Source organism: Mesoplodon mirus (assembly GCF_964341445.2).
Source record: "Mesoplodon mirus genome assembly, chromosome: 2".
Classification (NCBI taxonomy): Eukaryota; Metazoa; Chordata; class Mammalia; order Artiodactyla; family Ziphiidae; genus Mesoplodon; species Mesoplodon mirus.
In genome coordinates this window covers 72,035,980-72,057,537 of record NC_138977.1, presented here as the reverse complement: position 1 = coordinate 72,057,537, position 21,558 = coordinate 72,035,980, and positions in this window count along the sequence as shown.

The following is a 21,558-nucleotide window of genomic DNA, read 5'->3' as shown; positions in this document are numbered from 1 at the left end:
GACCACACAGCAGAGAGTGAGAAATTCTTTGGGACTGGGGTTTTGAAGAGACTTGAAAGATAAACAATAGGTAACCATGCTGAGATTGGGCGGTTGAGGGAGGAAGGTTTTCTACATAGTTGTAAGTCAACATTTTTACTCAAAGTGAATTACTATATCATGCTATGTAAGCTGATTATGCTTCTCACTTTTTTTTTTTGGGGGGGTAGAGGTAGCAAAAGAAAGAGGACATGAATTATGGAACATAGTCTCAGTGAGCAAACAATGTGTGCATGATGTTGTGTAAGACTGCCTTTGTATGTTATTAAAAGTTCACATTGTATATTAGTACATTCATTGACTACCTACACTTGATATCCAGCTACTGAAAAACACAAGGAGCCTTCTATGCTAAAAAGACAGTTCAATGTGTGAGAAAAAACTGATAGTGGAACATAAATAGTTTTAATTTACATAAAGATAAATATTAATAGATAAAAAGTTATTAAAGAGATTAAAGGTGACTTGAATTCTCTGAAATGAAATGTGATATATTTTGATGAAGGACTCAAGTGCACCTGAAATGAATGTTTTGCTCTTAGGTGGAAGGTTCTACAAATGTCAATGATTTCAAGTTGTCAGTGTGTATTAAAAGCACACTAGATTGAGAGTGCTTGGCTTCAAGCACAAATCTGACATTTACTAAGTCTACAGAGAAGGAATTCTAGTTCTCAGTGTTTCATTTTCTCCTCTTTTTATTAAGGATTACATAATCTTCACAGAATTGTGAACATTGCTGCAACTTTAAAAACAGTTAACTATAAAGCATCACACAAATGAAACCTCTTTTTATGAATTCTCTGAATTCAGATAAACTGAGTCACTCTATAACCCTTACACACACCAAAATATAATAATTTTTATATTGACAGTCACATGTTCAATCTGGTTGGGTCTATCATATTGACAAATGCACCTGTCTCCATTTCCCTTTCCCTAAAATTGGGGTGAATTTGGCTTCAAAGGAACTTCTTCTCTCCCCTTAGTGTTCTTGTTCTTTTTTGATTGACATATAATCCAATGACTTTGGAAATCACGTGATGAATCATAGGTGTACATGCCATGGAAAAGAAATGGCAAGATATAATGGAAAAGACAGCAGGAAAGAAATAAGAAACACTAATTCAAATTGCAGATCTTTTACTGTTTAACTTGCAATGTGAAGGAAAGCTAACAGTGTTGAGCATAATGAAAAACATTTTAGACTTTAATCCAAAACTATCCCATAAAACATGCCTATGGCAAGTTTCCTGTTGTAGTTGAAATCTTGTTTTTTTATGTACAAATTATTGAGTATTAATCATGAGTTCATATATGATAACATATATGACAGATATAATACAGTACTTGACAAATAAGTCAATTTTACTTTTTTAATACTTTTTCCTGCTCTTCCACCTTCTTTCCTTCCTTCCTTCTTTTCTCCTTCCTCCCTCCTACCACCCATAACTTCCTTCCTTCTTTATTTATGCTGCTATTTATAAAATAATAATATTGGACTGTCTGAGCTCTAAAGTTTATTCTAACTCAATGACTCAATGATAAGCTAAGACTGTATATGAAACTCTCATCATCTCTGAGAGTTTACACAATCGTGTCATGGATGGTGCTCTATCCTCTGGAAATATAATCACTTCTGCCTTGGTATCAGAAGCAACTTAAATGAGTAAAATAATAACTGGAAATTTTGGCTCTTTTCCTGAACCTAGAGCATATCAAAAATACCAAGATGGGGCTTCCCTGGTGGCTCAGTGGTTGAGAGTCCGCCTGCCGATGCAGGGGACATGGGTTCGTGCCCCGGTCTGGGAAGATCCCACATGCTGTGGAGCAGCTGGGCCCATGGGCTATGGTCACTGAGCCTGCACGTCCGGAGCCTGTGCTCAGCAATGGGAGAGGCCACAGTGGTGAGAGGCCCACGTACCACAAAAAAAAAAAAAAAAAAAAAAAAAAAAAGATGAAGAGTTTTGGTCAGATTCCCAGGTAAGAAACCTGATTCAAAGAGGTCAAAGAGAAATTAGAGAACTCTAATATTTGAACAAGAAAGCCCTTCTCTAGGATTTTCTGTTTCTCTTTGGTAAGGTTACAGGCAGGAAATAGGTAGTTAACAAATCAAACTGAAGAATATAATTATTATTATTGCTACCATTATAACTGTCAAAATGTATGAAATACAAAGCAAAATTTCTTCCTGATTTTCTATGCAACTCTTGAGTCAGATTTTCTCAGTCTAAAGTGTCTTATAAATATGTGAGTCAATTATCAGAAGTTACATGAACTCTTCTATAGCATTAAGATAGTGTTTTTATTTTAATGATTTTAATATCAAATAATTATATGGCTAAATGGTGTGGGGGGGCAATTAACCTCTTATATAAGTAACGCCTGTAATATGTTTTCCAGAAAATACTTCCTTTAGCTGAAATGCCTGAGTTTAAAGCCCAACTTAACCATTTGTTGCCCAGGTCACTTACCAAAATATTTACCCTCCTATGCCCCATTTACATCTACTGTAAAGTGAAGAAAGGAACTGTATCACCTGATTTTGTAATAAGGAATAAAAATTAGACCATATATAAATAAAGCACTTAACACACAATTGCATCCATATTAAATGCTTGATAGAAGATAATTTTATAATTGAATTATTGGCTTTTTATTTGAATGATCAGAAAAGGGAACCTAGAGAAGGTAGGTGACTTGTTCAAGGTCACATTGCATGCTAGTGGTCTTTTAACTGTGTAAGTCACATTTCAGGGCCCTTTACTGATAATTCACAGTGACACTGAATAGATCCTTATGATTAATAACAATATTAGGATAGCTTGAGGGCTTCTTGAGTGTTTTTTTCTCATCTTTTCCTTTGCAAATAATATGCAGGTCAACTATTTGTATTTAAATTGTCTCTACTGAGCAGCTAGTAGGACAATATCATGTTGAAGATTTTCAGTTGAAGTGGTAGATTTTTTACTTCAATTAAAAAAGAGTGGTAGATTTTTATGTCCATCCATATTCTATTTCTTTGTGTTTTATTTTCAATATGCATGACAAAGATTAGTGAGACTAATTAGTGAGACTAATTAGTGAGACTGCCAGAGAATGAGTTAACATTCAGTAGAAAATCGGAAAGTACAAACATTATATTTGAAACAGAAGAACTACCTAAGTATTTTTCATAGTAAAATTTAAATAGCTCCCTATTTAAAAGTTACAGAAGTTGTTATAAGTTATAGAAATAAATTATGGTTTTGCTTATGGAATACAGTATGAAGAAGCATACTATTTATCAACATGTAGTCTATGAGTCATCAGCGTGAAAATCTCCTTGGGTGCTTTGTAAAAATGTATAGACGTCTCCATATATATACTGAGTCAGACTGTTTAAAATCAGTTTGAAATCTGGTACCACCACATTAGATTTATAGAACTTGGGCAAATTAATCTCATGTCTACTTAGTTTACTCATCTGTGAAAAAGAGACAATGTGAGTACCTACTTCATGGAGCTACTGTAGAATTAAATGAGCTAATGTATGAAATCAATTTGGCACTCCATAAGTGACAGAATGTGGGCCTTGGAAGAGCTTTTTGGGTGATTCCTCACACTGCAAACCATTGAGTTAATTGTGATGTCCCTAAAAACAGCATCTGATTCATGCGTCTTTCTATTTCAGTGTCTAGAAAAAGAAGTAAATTCAGAAGAGGTCTGTTAATAATACAGATTATTCAACATTTATTCTATTCTCTACCCTCACAGCAAATCCCTAGGACAATAATTTTTCTAGATTTCTGAAATTAACGTGGATCACCCTCATTCAGTACAAATACTAAAGAATCTTTGATGTCATTCTTCCTTCCTGTATATAAGTATCTCACAATGTATTATATTTCATAGATAAGTAATCTTGTAAGATGCTTCTCAAAAAATTGTTTCATAGTCACATATGTTCAGAAATGTTACATCCACCATAAAGCTGCAGAAATGTATAATTCATATTAAAGGATACAAGAAGTCCTATATCAAACAAACTTGATTTATTTTTTAATTCAGGATTTCTTAAACTTACTTGATTAAAGAATTTTTTCACTGCATACTTATAAAAATCCTTTAGCATAAGTAATCATTCTAGTACATTCTTTTGTTTGTGTGTTTTCAAAATTATCCCTTTCCTCAGTCTTTTCCCTTTTGTGTGTTCAGAAGATGACGTTGGAATTATAATTAAGTGCATGGGCAGCCATATATGGCTTCAAACCCTGATCCTTCACTTAGTCGCAAAGTTATCCTAGGCAAGTTAATTAAACTCTCTAGACCTCCATTTTCACATTTGTAAAATGGAACTAATAACACCCACTTTTTGGTGCTTGTGTGAGAATTATTTCTATGATGTCCATGAAGTACTTACCCCAGCCTACTGGCTGTGAGAATGACCTGTTAACTTCCTTTGTATTGAATTCCATTGTTGCCTAGAATTCTAATAATGTGAAATGTCCTTATTTTCTTTTCATAACAGTTTCAAATCATTCCTTTTCTTTAAGTCATTTCAAGTATTCAGTGCAGTGGACTGCATTTGACTGTCAGAATGAAGCAGGTCATTGCCCATGATCATTCAGAGAAAGAGCAATTAATAAATTATTAGAATAAAAACTCTCAGTCCAACATGGGGCCTTTTTCAATGCTATCCTTATACTTGTCACTACTTTCTCTTCTGAAATGGTTGCTACCAATATCTGCTAAATTCTAAGACAGGTATAAGAGGGAAATGAAAATCAAGCTCAGAAAGAACATGTGTTTTATATGCATCTTGTTCTTTTGAGGGATAGTGTGGTGTGGATAGACATTATCTTTCCATTATCACTTTCTCCTGCTGACTGCTGACTGTCTCAGGTGACAAGGTAATTGGACAAAAGTATTTTAACCTTCTTGGTATTTTTTTTTAATGTAATGAAAACAGCTTCTTCGTGAAGTCTCCATTTTGCACTAAAGGTAAAATGTCACCAGGAACAATAAGCAAAAATAGGGTCTTTAAAAATGATTGGTCAGGAGTCCTTCTGGAACCACTCACTGGTCATCTGGTTTGGAATGAGTGGTACTAATTCCCAGCTTACACTTCAAAGGCAAAATCCCCCTTCATGACCTCCATTAGCACTCCTGGCCTGGATCACACATCTTGTATCCTTAATGTTTCAAGTGTGATTCATTCTGAAGGAATATATTCCATATAAGTATATGGAAAGGTTATAATTAGGGATAGTTTCACCAGACCTTTTCTAGGGCTTCAGGGGGTAGGAAAACCTTAGTGACTTAGGTGTCCCCCAAGATATGGTTCTCAGTTCTTCAATCTCAATATTTTATTTCTTTCTGCATCGAATAGCACATTAACAATGAATCATGTCCTGGGGACAGAGTCAAATTAACAAATTTCATCAGAATGATACAAAGGTCAGATTTCCATTTCATCAATTGAGAATGACATAGATAAACTTTTAAAAGATCTGAAATAATCTTATTTAAATTGCTTCCCAGTTAGCAGAAGTACCTAAGAAACTAGATTATAACAGGAAATTTGAAAAGAGAAGAATAAGAACTTCCATGGGAAGAAAGACAGTTTTATCTTGCTTGCATTACACACTTTAAGTAAATTTAAATTACAGTTGACCCTCAAACAACAAGGGTTTGAACTGCACTAGTCCACTTATAGGTGGATATTTTTCAATACTAAATACTATAGTACTACATGGTTCGTGGTTGGTTGAATCTGTAGATAAACAGGAACCGTGGATATGGAGGGCCAACTATGAGTTATATAGGTATTAATCCCTTCATTGTTCAAGAGTCAACTTTATTCCATTTGCTCATATCTTATTGCAAGAGCAGGAACATACAAGGTCATAACCGAGTCATCAGTTTCTCTTTGGCCCCAAGAATATTGTTCACAGAATAGATAATTTTAAGTTTTTGCTGATATGACCTAAATTGTTTCTTGACTGGGTATTCCCTTTCAAATAACCATATTCATCTATCTAATACTTGGCAAACATTTAATGAGCTCCTACTATCTGTTAGATTATTTACTAAGTGCTAGGAATATAGAGATAAATAAGAAATCGTACCTGGCCACAAGGAACTTAAAGTCATAGCTAGGACAGAGTGTGGATTAGTTATAAGAAAGTTGAATTAAAATGAATTACAATACTATTTAATGAGTGTTATGGTAGGGATAAGAATGGGGTTTAATGTGACCAAAAAGGAGTAAGATAAGTCAAACATGAGGAGTTGGGGAAGGTTTCTTGGAAAAGATAACATTTCAGCATGCCTAATAGTAATTAGAATTATTTGCTAACTATGGAAACTGCTGCTAAATAGCTTATCAACAAGAGAATGTATAACACTAAGGTAACCCATTAAAACAAAAAGACAAACAGTGAAAATTTGGGAAGCAAAACAATAAGGATCACTCTAGCAATCTCAAAAGCAGGAATTTACAGGATTTTCTCTCTTGTGATACTGGCAACATGACAAATCTGATGATATACCAGTTCATTTGTTTGTTTTTGCTAGTTTGTGTTTTTGTGGGTGTTACTCCATTGCCAGTTTCAAAAGGACTGATTGGGGTCAGGTGTCTATACCTGGATAAATCAGTTACAGCCAAAAGAACAGGATAATGGAGCTTAGAAGTGATTGGTGAAGACCTGAGTCAATATATTTGGTGCTTCTCAAGGAAAAAGCTTGGTATGAGTTGGTAGTCACCCAAAGAGATACCACTATACTATATTACAGTCTTATTAGTTCTCTTAATTCCCAAATGCCCTCCGTATAAAGTTCAAGCAGTGTATTATAGCTGACAAGGGCCTTTGCAAACTTACATGGTTTCTGTTAATCTTTCTGGCCTTATTGCATAAGACAACATCTTGAAATCTAAGCGCCAGCTATATTGAGTAATTCTTACCAGGCCCCATGAATGTGGCTATGCTCTTTCTTTCCTACAGGGCTTTTCCTTTTTTATCATCTTGAAACATGCTAAAATGATTGAGTTCCTCTTCTTGCCTGATTTCTATTATTTTTAGCTCCTAGCTATGTAACCATTTCTAATAAGAAGACTTCATGACTCTTAAAGAATGCTCATTTGAGTTCCCACAGAAACTTGTACTTACTCCCATCATACTATAAGTCTATATTCTATCTCCCTGGGATAGAAGTCGTATCTGTCCTGTTTTATATTATATTCCAAGAGCCTACCAGAGTACTAGCACATAGTAGTTACTCAATAATTATATATTTAATTATTAAAATTAACACCAGCTTTAAATCCCAAATGTCTATTTATTTGTGTATATTTTTGATATTTTTCTACAAGTTATGTTTCTTTCACCATTGTGTTGCCTCCTTACAGTATAGTGCTTGGAGTATAGCTCAATAAACATAGGTTGAATAAACACCAAATGAGAATAATCTTGCAATATTAAAAAATGTTGTGTTCTTGTGTAAATGATAGACTCCCTGATTGCAGAAACCTGTCTGTCTTTACACCTCAACATTCTCAGGGCCTACAACAGTGCCTGGCACATAGTAGATGGCTCATACTTCTTGTTGAATATATAGATGAAACAGTTGTCATTAATACCAACATAGTATTAATATCCATAAAACTATTCTTATTGTGGGAATTCCCTGGTGGTCCAGTGGTTAGGACTCGGCACTTTCACTGCCAGGGCCCGGGTTCAATTTCTAGTCAGGGAAAAAAAAATACTCTTCTTATTATAAGAATTTTGTAAAACAATTGTAAAACAATGGGACACAGGTGTGTAGTTTCCAAATTGAAAAGATGGCAATTAATCTGGCTTCATAGTCTGACACTTCTGTTTCTCTTATTTCAGTGATAACTTCATATGGACTAGAAATCATTAAATATTGTTTTATTACATATAATAAATATTGATGGATTTCCTACAAAATAGTCAATTTACTTTTGTTTCTTATTAAAATAATAATCACAAATACTTGTCCTTCTACCTCTCTCAGCTAAATTCAGAAGAGTAAACTTTAAACAACGTAGATGTGCTAAAACACTAAGATTTTTCTTTTGTTAGGCGGGACTCCCTTTTCCAACCCCACTCCCTTTTTTCTTCCCATTTATTATCAAAGAGGCAAAATATCTCACCTTCATGTAGGTGCAATTGGCCATTTGAGAAATGGGTGTATGTCATTTAAATTTTTGTGAGTGTCCACCTGGCAGGTTAGGTTTCTGTGTATATCAATCCTGAGATCACATCCTTGAAGTAAGAAAGATAATTGGGGAATAAATTTGGCTTTGAGAGCAGTAATCTTAAGACAGCATTTCCATTAATATTATTAGAGGAAAAAAAATATGTGTGATTTCTCCAAGTGAAATGGAAAGTGCAAAAGGAAAAGAAAAAAATGTTCAAAGTGGCAGGGTTTCTGCTTGTACAAATTCTTAAAATACAGCTTAACGCACAATCTCATAAAACACTAAATGAGAGAAAGAGGGGGAAAACATCCTTTTTTTGTATTCCCTTAAGAAAAGACAGATGGCCCAAATGAGAGGGTCTCTGGTCAGATGAGACCTTAATAATCTTCTTTTGCTTTGACAAAGGAAAGCATGTAGTGAACTGTGTGAAGACTTTGTTCTCCCAGGAGAAAGGACAACAGAGAGGAGAGAAAGATGCCTAAAAATGGCCACATCGTTGACAACGTGAGTTATGATGCTTCATTTTGTTAAGTAGTGAAAGAACAATAAGAATCTTTCCTTTTATATCTTGCGCTATCCCTACTTATAAAATCCAAGGACAAAAGTTCAAAACAGTACAATTTTTTTCTTTCTGTTGTATAATGAGGGAAGAACAAAGAAACTTGTTTTACTCTGCCTCTGGGAAATGAATAATGATAAAAATAAGGAGAGAAAGCAGAAATAACCCAAACCAACAGAACATTAGAATCTCACACAGAACTGTTTGTGGAGCTCCAATTTCATCCTTCAAAAGCAACTAAAGACTGTCTTGGATTTCAGTCTCATCCACAGTTTCATTTCCTATAAGTCAGTAATGTTTATGGAGTGAAATTCTGGACTGGCTAGCATGATCCTTTTAAGCATATCTTCCTGGCTGGGAGATAAATCAATTTCCCCTTTCAAGACTCAACACCACTTCCTTGTAATATACTTAAGGAAAATCTTGGGTAGAAAACTGAATTTCAGAGAATCATATATCCAATGTCTAACTCATTCTTTTAAATATTCCAGAAGAGAAGCAACAAAGGGATTGTCTATAGCATGAAGCATGACATAGTGAAAAAACAGTTTTATTTTGTTTGTTTATTTTCAAATTCTGATTGTGACCCTTGGTTGTGTAGCCTTGCTCAGATTATTTAGCCTTACTGAACTGTAATTTCTTCAGATATAAAGTTTTTTTTTAAATCTGTACTTCAGATGTAAAAAACAAACTTACGGTTACAGGTGGTGGAGGAGAGGGGAGGAGAGGGGGGAGGGATAAACTGGGAGATTGGGATTGGCATATAAACACTACTATATATAAAATAAATAACTAATAAGGACTTACTGTGTAGCACAGGGAACTCAATTCAATACTCTGTAATGATCTATATGGGAAAAGAATCTAAAATAGGGTGGGGGGCTTCCTTGGTGGTGCAGTGGTTGAGAGTCTGCCTGCCGATGTGGGGGACACGGGTTCGTGCTCCAGTCTGGGAGGATCCCACATGCCGTGGAACGGGGCCCGTGAGCCATGGCTGTTAAGCCTGCGTGTCCGGAGCCTGTGCTTCGCAACGGGAGAGGCCACAACAGTGAGAGGCCCGCGTACCGCAAAATAAATAAATAAATAAATAAATAAATAGGGTGGATATATGTATATGGATAACTAATTCACTTTTCTGTACAACAGAAACTAACACAACATTGTAAACATACTCCAATAAGAATTTATAAAAAGAATGCTTTGCAGATTAAAACCCTTCCAAAAAGTAAAATAAAATCTGTACTTCAGAAGGATGCTGTAAAGTTTAAATATCCAGATAAATATAGAACACAACACATTTTAGGGCTTTTCCTTACTACATATTAAAACTTCAAATATTTGTGACATATAAAAAGCTCTGAAATGAACTAGAGACAATGGTACACTTACTGCCTTCTTAATTAACAGATTCCAGCAATATAGAGATTGGTCATCTCCAGCCTATAGACCAAATTCAGTCCTCACATGATTTTGTACACAAAATTAATTGGAAAGCAGGCATGCCCATTTATTTCTATACTTTCTGTTGCTGCTTTCATGCTTCAGTGTCAGAGTTGTGTAGTTGCAATGGAAACCATATGGCCCCCAAGCCTAGAGTCTTTACTATTTCCACCTTTACAGAAAAAGCTGAGGACCCTTAACTTAAAAAAGAGGAAGGAGAGGTTAGCAAAAATTCTAGACAATTTCCAAGGTTGTAAAAAACAAAAAGAAAACTCCCAAATGTATATATATTCCTAGCACTGGTATATTCAACTTGCTCTGAGACTAATTTTATTTAATATATTCACCTTCAAAGATTTTTCCCACTCAGTAATATAGATGGAAATGGAATATATATGTTTTGGTTCACTTTGCTGGACTTTTTTCACAATATGAGTAATGCCTGTACCCTTAGAAAATATAAAAGCTCAATAAATTGTAAAAGCGTCTTGACTGAGGCCAATCATTTTTATACTCTCTTAACAATCCTCCCTCGATTTCCATTTATAATCACCCCTTTCTTCATAACTGCTCTCCCAAACGGCAACTAATATCTCAATGAAATAGTGTCACTTCTACTGCTGAAAGCAACATTAATTATTCATTATTTAGTTCAAAATATTCATTTTAGAAGGAAAAAGCAGAGGGTCAGAGAGATGACATGAACTAGCCCTAAGTGCTGAGCAGCATCAGAGTTGAGAGGAGAATCCAATGTCTGGGCTCCGGCTTCAGTGATCCCTTAGAGACAACACGCTCCACTCCAATCTGGCCTACCTCTGTCTGAATCCCAATATTTTTGTTAATATATTATCTTTATATTTTTGCATTTTCAACTTCTATCTCTATCACCTCAACCCCAGCCTAAATAAGCCATTTCTACAGAAAAAAAGCATCCACTGTATTTCCCCACCAAGTTTAGAATATTACCATTATAATTTAGGAAACAGTCATGCACACAGATTGTTCCTTCTTTATTTTTTCCTTCTACCGCTCATGCTCTTATGCATTTTCCATGGCCACACACCTTCTGACACGATTCTCTGTTTTATCACCAACGCCTAGCAATCAACCTACCCTGTTACCTCCTTGTGGCCTTCTTCTAGCTCTTTTTCCCGACAGCAGCTGGGTCCCTGTAATCTCCCTTCCTTTTTATGTTTTTACCATACTTTATCCCTCTGAAGACGTCTTCTTGTGCCTCTCTTCCTGTTCTTCCAACCTCTCTTCTTCCACTCTCTGATGTTGCCTTCTCTGCCATTTTTTTAAATTATTATTTCATCTGTCTCATATTTCACCTGTTTTCAGGATTTAGACCACCCTTTATTTATATTACATCCAAGAGTATGGCTTTTTTTTCTTTTTTTTTTAGTTTTTTAATTTAATTTAATTTAATTTTTATACAGCAGGTTCTTATTAGTCATCAATTTTATATGCATCAGTGTATACATGTCAATCCCAATCTCCCAATTCATCACACCATGACCCCAACCCCCACTGCTTTCCCCCCTTGGTGTCCAAACGTTTGTTCTCTACATCAGTGTCTCAATTTCTGCCCTGAAAACCAGTTCATCTGTACCATTTTTCTAGGCTCCACATATATGCACTAATATATGATATTTGTTTTTCTCTTTCTGACTTACTTCACTCTGTATGACAGTCTCTAGATCCATCCACGTCTCAACAAATGACCCAATTACGTTCCTTTTTATGGCTGAGTAATATTCCATTGTATATATGTACCACATCTTCTTTATCCATTCATCTGTTGATGGGCATTTAGGTTGCTTCCATGACCTGGCTATTGTAAATAGTGCTGCAATGAACATTGGGGTGCATGTGTCTTTTTGAATTATGGTTTTCTCTGGGTATATGCTCAGTAGTGGGATTGCTGGATCATATGGTAATTCTATTTTTAGTTTTTTAAGGAACCTCCATACTGTTCTCCATAGTGGCTGTATCAATTTACATTCTTAACAACAATGCAAGAGGGTTCCCTTTTCTCCACACCCTCTCCAGCATTTGTTTGTAGATGTTCTGCTGATGCACATTCTAACTGGTGTGAGGTGATACCACATTGTAGTTTGGGTTGGCATTTCTCTAATAGTGGTGTTGAGCAGCTTTTCATGTGCTTCTTGGCCATCTGTATGTCTTCTTTGGAGAAATGTCTATTTAGGTCTTCTGCCAAGTTTTGAATTGGGTTGTTTGTTTTTTTTAATATTGAACTGCATGAGCTGTTTATATATTTTGGAGATTAATCATTTGTCCATTGATTCATTTGCAAATATTTTCTCCCATTCTGAGGGTTTTCTTTTCATCTTGTTTATGGTTTCCTTTGCTGTGCAAAAGCTTTAAAATTACATTAGGTCCCATTTGTTTATTTTTATTTCCATTACTTTAAGAGGTGGATCAAAAAAGATCTTGCTGTGATTTACGTCAAAGAGTTTCTTCCTATGTTTTCCTCTAAGAGTTTTATAGTGTCTGGTCTTACATTTAGGTCTGTAATCCATTTTGAGTTTATTTTTGTGTATGATGTTAGGGAGTGTTCTAATTTCATTTTTTACATGTAGCTGTCCAGTTTTCCCAGCACCACTTATTGAAGACACTATCTTTTTCCCATTGTATATCCTTGCCTCCTTTGTCAAAGATTAGTTGAACATAGGTGCATGGGTTTATCTCTGGGCTTTGTATCTTGTTCCATTGATCTATGTTTCTGATTTTGTGCCAGTACCATATTGTCTTGATTACTGTAGCTTTATCGTATAGTCTGAAGTCAGGGAGTCTAATTCCTCCAGCTCTGTTTTTTTCCCTCAAGATTGATCTGGCTATCCGGGGTCTTTTTTGTCTCCATACAAATTTTAAGATTTTTTGTTCTAATTCTGTAAATAATGCCATTGGTAATTTAAAGGGATTACATTGAATCTGTAGATTGCTTTGGGTAGTATAATCATTTTCACAATATTGATTCTTCTAACCCAAGAACATGGTATATCTCTCCAACTGTTTGTGTCTTCTTTGATTTCTTTCATCAGTGTCTTATAGTTTTCTGAATACAGGTCTTTTGTCTCCCTAAGTAGTTTTATTCCTAGGTATTTTATTCTTTTTGTTGCAATGGTAAATGGGAGTGTTTCTTTAATTTCTCTTTCAGATTTTTCATCATTAATGTATAGGAATGCAAGAGATTTCTGTGCATTAATTTTGATCTTGCAACTTTACCAAATTCATTGATTAGCTCTAGTAGTTTTCTGGTTGCATCTTTAGGATTCTCTATGTATAGTATCATGTCATCTGCAAACTGTTTTACTTCTTCTTTTCCAATTTGTATTCCTTTTATTTCTTTTTCTTCTCTGATTGCTGTGGTAAGGACTTCCAAAACTATGTTCAGTAATAGTGGCAAGAATGGACATCTTTGTCTTTTTCCTGACCTTAGAAGAAATGTTTTCAGCTTTTCACCATTGAGAATGATGTTTGCTGTGGGTTTGTCATATATGGCCTTTATTATGTTGAGGTAGGTTCCCTCTATGTCCACTTTCTGGAGAGTTTTTATCATAAATGGTGTTGAATTTTGTCAAAAGCTTTTTCTGCATCTATTGAGATGATTATGTGGTTTTTATTCTTCAAGTTGTTAATATGGTGTATCACATTGATTGATTTGCATATATTGAAGAATTCTTGCATCCCTGGGATAAATCACACTTGATCATGGTGTATGATACTTTTAATGTGTTGCTGGATTCTGTTTGCTAGTATTTTGTTGAGGATTTTTGCATCTACATTCATCAGTGACATTGGTCTGTAATTTTCTCTTTTTTTTGTATCTTTGTCTGGTTTTGGTATCAGGGTGATGGTGGCCTCATAGAATGAGTTTGGGAGTGTTCCTTCCTCCTCAATTTTTTGGAAGATTTTGAGGAGGATGGGTGTTAGCTCTTCTCTAAATGTTTGCTAGAATTCACCTGTGAAGTTTTCTGGACCTGGACTTTTGTTTGTTGGAAGATTTTTAATCACAGTTTCAATTTCATTACTTGTGATGGTCTTTTCATATTTTCTATTTCTTCCTGGTTCAGGCTTGGAAGGTTATACCTCTCTAAGAATTTGTCCATTTCTTCCAGGTTGTCCATTTTATTGTCATAGAGTTGCATTTAGTAGTCTCTTAGGATGCTTTGTATTTCTGCAGCATCTGTTGTAACTTCTCCTTTTTCATTTCTAATTTTATTGAATTGAGTCCTCTCCCTCTTTTTCTTGATGAGTCTGGCTAATGGTTTATCAATTTTGTTTGTTTATCTTCTCAAAGAACCAGCTTTTAGTGTTATTGATCTTTGCTATTGTTTTTTTTTTTTTTTTTGCTTCTATTTCATTTATTTCTGCTCTGCTCTTTATGATTTATTTCCTTCTGCTAACTTTGGGTTTTGTTTGTTCTTCTTTCTCTAGTTCTTTAGGTGTAAGTTTAGAATGTTTATTTGAGATTTTTCTTGTTTCTTGAGGTAGGCTTGTATAACTAAAATTCACTCTTAGAATTGCTTTTGCTGCATCCCATAGGTTTTGGATGGTCGTTTTTTCATTGTCATTTGTCTCTAGGTATTTTTTGATTTCCTCTTTGATTTCTTCAGTGATCTCTTGGTTATTTAGTAACATAGTGTTTATCCTCCATGTGTTTTTGTTTTTTACGTTTTTTTTCCCTGTAATTCATTTCTAATCTCATAGGGTTGTGGTCAGAAAAGATGCTTGATGTGTCTTCAATTTTCTTAAATTTACTGAGGCTTGATTTGTGACCCAAGATTTGATCTATCCTGGAGACTGTTCCATGCACACTTGAGAAGAAAGTATAATCTGCTGTTTTTGCATGGAATGTCCTATAAATATCAATTAAATCTATTTGGTCTATTGTGTCATTTAAAGCTTCTGTTTCTGTATTTATTTTCATTTTGAATGATCTGTCCATTGGTGTAAGTGAGGTGTTAAAACCCCCCACTATTATTGTGTTATTATCAACTTCCTCTTTTATTTATTTATTTTTTTTTGCACTAGGCAGGCCTCTCACTGTTGTGGCCTCTCCTGCTGCAGAGTATAGGCTCCAGATGCACAGGCACAGTGGCCATGGCTCACGGGCCCAGCCGCTCTGCAGCATGTGGGATCTACCCGGACCGGGGCACGAACCCATGTCTCCTGCATCCACAGGCAGACTCTCAACCACTGCACCACCAGGGAAGCCCTCAATTTCCTCTTTTATAGCTGTTAGCAGTTGCCTTATGTATTGAGGTGCTCCTATGTTGGGTGCATATATATTTATAATTGTTATATCTTCTTCTTGTATTGATCCCCTGATCATTATGTAGTGTCCTTCCTTGTCTCTTGTAACATTCTTTATTTTAAAGTCTATTTTATCTGATATGAGAATTGCTACTCCAGCTTTCTTTTGATTTCCATTTGCATGAAATATCTTTTTCCATCCCCTCACTTTCAGTCTGAATGTGCCCCTACATCTGAAGTGGGTCTCTTGTAGACAGCATATATATGGGTCTTGTTTTTGTATCCATTCAGCAAGCCTGTCTCTTTTGGTTGGAGCATTTAATCCATTCACATTTAAGGTAATTATCGATATGTATGTTCCCATGATCATTTTCTAAATTGTTTTGGGTTTGTTTTTGTAGGTCCTTTTTTTCTCTTGTGTTTCCCACTTAGAGAAGTTCCTTTAGCATTTGTTGTAGAGCTGGTTTGGTGGTGCTGAATTCTCTTAGCTTTTGCTTGTCTGTAAAGCTTTTGATTTCTCCATTGAATCTGAATGAGATCCTTGCTGGGTAGAGTAATCTTGGTTGTATGTTCTTCCCTTTCATCACTTGAAGTATATCATGCCACTCCCTTGTAGATTGTAGACTTTCTGCTGAGAAATCAGGTGTTAACCTTATTGGAGTTCCCTTGTATGTTATTTGTCATTTTTCTCTTGCTGCTTTTAATAATTTTTCTTTGTCTTTAATTTTTGCCAATTTGATTAATATGTGTCTCGGTGTGTTTTTCCTTGGGTTTATCCTGCCTGCGACTCTCTGTGCTTCCTGGACTTGGGTCGCTTACTCCTTTACCATGTTAGGGAAGTTTTCAACTATAACCTCTCCAAATATTTTCTCGGGTCCTTTCTCTCTCTCTTCTTCTTGGACCCCTATAATGCAAATGTTCTTGCATTTAATGTTGTCCCAGAGTTCACTTAGGCTGTCTTCATTTTTTTTTTTTCATTCTTTTTTCTTTATTCTGTTCCACAGCAGTGAATTCCACCATTCTGTCTTCCAGGTCACTTATCCGTTCTTCTGCCTCAGTTATTCTGCTATTGATTCCTTCTAGTGTAGTTTTCATTTCAGTTATTGTATTGTTCATCTCTGTTTTTTTGTTCTTTAATTCTTCTAGGTCTTTGTTAAACATTTCTTGCATCTTCTCGATCATTGCCTTCATTCTTTTTCCGAGGTCCTGGATCCTCTTCACTATCATTATTCTGAATTCTTTTTCTGGTCGGTTGCCTAACTCCACTTCATTTAGTTGTTTTTCTGGGGTTTTATCTCGTTCCTCCATCTGGTACATACCCCTCTGCCTTTTCGTTTTGTCTATCTTTCTGTGAATGTGGTTTTTGTTCCACAGGCTGCAGGATTGTAGTTCTTGCTTCTGCTGTCTGTCCTCTAAACAGTATGGTTTTCATCCTAACCATAGATATATCCAGACAAAACTGTGACAAATGTTTCAGGCAAATCTTCACATCAAGTCCCAATGAAGTATCTTTTTTTCAACTCTCTTATATCAATGAATAAGTGAATAGTATAACTATCACTCCTTGAATCCTTGGTTTTTTAAATCACTTTCCCTCCCTCCCTCCTTTCTACTCTCCCTAACTCCCTTCTTCCTTTTCATCTTATCCATATGTAATTAGTTGCTATGTGATGTGCATTCTCATCCACACTACATTCCCTATTTCATTCAAGTCTCTTTTTTTTCTATTTATACTATTATCACCTCTATAATTCAGACATCAAACACTTCTCTCTTTTAAATTTGTGGGTGAAAGAATGATAATAATTCTGCACCTTCAATATCACCAGCAGTCAGTCAGGAACCATTCAGTAAATTCAGCATTGATCTTGTCATTTCTTAGAGAAAACCATTTTCAAATAATGTGAAACCCTAATAGAAGAAAGAACTAGAAGAAGGAGCCTATCATATCCATATGAAGATCATGCATTCACAAAAACTTAGACAAAAGTCATGTGAATACTCACATTTGCAATGTGAATATAAGCAGCGTATTTTTAAACTACATTTAGTTTGCCCTCACTATGTGCCAAAACACCATTTTGAGTACTTTACACATATTAGCCCAGTTGATTTTCCAAACTATCCATGAGATAAGTGTCAATATTATACCCATTTGCAATTAAGAATAATAATGCACAAAGAGCTTGATCTAGGAACTTGTAAGTGGTAGAGGATAGATTGGAATTCAGTGGAGACTAGACTCTTTACCACAAAATTATAATTCCAATCTTGAAATGTGAATTATTTTTGGAAGAAAATTATTACTTATTATGACCAATATATTTTTATTCATTCATCATATATTCATACTTTTCCCTCAGAACCTAGTCTGTGACAGGCAGTGTATAGCCTGGGGATCCATCAGTGATGAATAGATATGTCTTTTTCCTCATGAAGCTGGCTGATGTATTAAATGCAAGATGAAGGGAATAAGGAAAAAAGGAAATGCAGGGTGATTCTTAGAACTTTCGTTTGAGCAAGTAGGTAGATTGTGACACTTTTTACAGGGAATGGGGGACCAGAGGCTTGTCCAGACCCATTTTCAAAGTATAATTAATTGGCAAGACTAGGAATTCTTATTGTTGCTGCTGCTTTTTGGTTTGTTGGTTTGTTTTTATCAAGAGGTACATAATGTATGGAATTTCTCTTTTGTCTTTACTAGTATCTGCTTGTTGTTCAATGTTGAGATCCATCAGAGGCAGGAAAGAGCTTATCATCAAATTCTATATATTTCATTTTCATTTTTTTGCTGAATAATTTTATAAAAAGAAATCATCAACTATTTGCTTACACAGTTTTTAATTGATACAAGAAAGAGAATAAACGTTTGATTATTTTCCTTAATTTGCCATCTTTCAAGATGATTGTATATATGAACATGCATGCGTGTGTGTGTATATAGACATATTCATGAATTTAAATACATTTGATGAGTTTCAATCCACAGCAAACCTTATACTTTTCAAAGTTCAAATTTCTCACCTTTGGCCATTGTGAGCTTCTTCAAGTTGATACCTGAATCCTTTGGAAATATTTTATATAATAATAATAAAAAAAAAGAAATGCTCAGCTCTAGTACTTTTAATTCAAATTCAGGACTATGAAGTTGTACTTAAAGCCTTCTGTCTTACCTTTGCTCTTCTCTTCCTTTCTTCCACACAGAGAATCCTCATTTTCCAAGACACAGGGGATGATAAATATATTTATTTCTAATTATTTATTTTTAATCAGAAATCATAAACACAGTGGTCTCAGAATAATATTATACAAACATCCATAGTACCAATATTCTTAAAATAAGCAATATAATTAATAAAATAATAACTTTTTCTGCATTTGCTCTCCCCAATCTCCGCCTCCACATTTATGCAGTGACACATGTATTGTCATGGGATATAGCTATTATTCATTATACTCTCTTTCTTTTGCTTTTATATAGTCTTAGTTCTAGCAGTAACCATATTCCTAATTCTCACTCTCAGTCCTTATGTCAATGTGTCTATTCACTTTGTGGTCTGATGCCCTTTCTCTAGTACATTCTTCAGGAATGGTGCACTAGAAAAATATTTCCCAAGTGCTTGCATGTTGATAATAACTTTTCTCCACCCTTTATCATTGACAGTTACTTTTACCTTTTACTCAGTATAAACTCACTGGACACTTTGTACCTTTAAACATCTTAAATATTCTTCTCTGTTTTCTTGAAGCAAATGCATTGTTCTTAAAAAACATGAGGATAAACCATAAGAAAGAACAAAATAATGCCATTTGCAGTGACATGGATATAACTAGAAATTATCATACTGAATGAAGTAAGTCAGACAGAGAAAGACAAATATTATGTTATATCACTTATATGTGGAACCTATTTACAAAACAAAAATAGAGTCACAGATGTAGAAAACAAACTTATCATTACCAGGAGGGGAAGAGGGAGAGAGGGATACCTTGGGAGATTGGGATTGACATATACATAGTACTATATATAAAATATATAGCTAATAAGAACCTAGTGTATAGTACAGGGAACTCTATTCAATACTCTGTAATGACCTATGTGTGAAAAGAACCTAAAAAAGAGTGGATATATGTATACATATAACTGATTCAATTTGCTGTACAGCAGAAACCAACATAACATTGTAAATCAACTATACTCCCAAAAATTAATTTAAAAAATATGAAAATAATCTAATTTTCTTTTTCTTGCAAATTCTTGCTCATTTTGCCTAAATGCAAGTTTTTATTTCTCTAAATATATTGATAATTTTAAAGAATATATCTTGATTTTAGTTTTTTCTGAGTAAATATTTTTAGACACACAATGTGCCCTTTCTTTTGTGTGTGTGCCCTTTCAATATATTGTTTCAAGCAGCTTTTAAAATTTTCTTGATGGTTACATTGCATTTTAGCTTTGCTCTGTACTGTTATATTATTGTGGTTTTCTTCTTTGAGGCCTCCTATTGTCCATATGTAATTTATTCCTTGTCTTTATTAAGTATTTGCTACTTTCTCTCAAGACTTTTATCTCATTCTTCACTATTTTTAAATTTTAAAAGTTTATTCTCAATCACTTTCTATTCCTTTCAAGGCATTATCTCTTATGATTCTTCATTACTGAATTTTTTTATATTACTTTTCATAACAAATTATTTTTCTTTTAATTATTTACTTCATTTTTGAATATTTCTGATTTATGTGGTTTTTCAGATCTTGTACAACTTTCTAAAAATATATAATTAGTTGCTTTGAAATGGTAGATTATTATAAAACTAGATCCTATCTTATCCACTCACAAAAGAATTAAAGCTAAATAGACTAGACTTTAATGTAATACCTGAAAACATGAAGCTCCTAGAAGAAAGCATAGGAAAAATGCTTCTTGGTATGAGTCCTAGCAATAATTTTGGATATGACACCTAAAGCACAACAACAAATCAAAACTACACAAGTGGGACTGCATCAACACACAAAGCTCTGGACAGCAAAGGAAACAATAAACAAAGTGAAAAGCCAACCTATGAAATAGAGCAAAAATATTCACAAACCATATATCTGATAATGGGTTAATATACAATCTCTCTTTAGAAATATGGCATCTGAGTAAAGACATTAATGGGACAAGAGAGAGAGGCCTGAGTATACACTCACTCATTCACTCACTTATCAAAGATTTTAAACAGTTCTAATTTTTGTCACATCTCTGTTAAGCACTGAAATATGAGTGCTTAAAATATCAGTGAAAGTGTTATTCTCCCAAAGAGATTCAGAAGAACTAATATATTTTCATTGTTTTAGTCATCAATTACATAAATGTTCTACCAGTATTAATTGAATGAAGATCATCTTCCAAAAGGAGTATAAAAAAACACATAATTTCAACAAAAAATTCGAGAAAGAATTGCATTTATTAAAAATCTCAATATCACCAAGAAGGAATTCACTTCTTATAACGTTTTCTATTTTACCTCATAGTATCTGAGTCATTTTCAAATTCTTACTGTGTGTTTTTTTAAAAGTTGTTATGGAGTTTGAGTACAGAGATTCATTCTTATCTAGATGTAGTGAGATTTTTTCTTATTGATTTTTTAAATTATTTTCTTCCCCTCTAAGATGGAAGTTGCCTTAACAATCCTTCTGAGACTTACAAAAGAGAACCAGCACAAGCAGAGAGAGGTTGGTTGTTCTCTTCCTAAGAAACAGGAATTTTGTAATGAAAGCACATAACAGAATCTCCCTGAGGGCAAAAGAAGAGCTTAGCTTTCCAACTCTGCATGGGAAATGATTCACTAATTAGTAGTCCTAAATGTTAGGGGAAGAGAAATGGAGAAATAAAAGCCACTTATATGGTATTTTGTGTGTGATGAAAGTGTTGTATGAAACTTCGCTTCTTCATGGAAAATACCATTCTGTAAAAACCTGGTCCTATAAACTGTTAAGTGGGTTCCTACAGCTTCAGACTGATTAAAACCCAGCAGGTAAAGCTAAATAAACA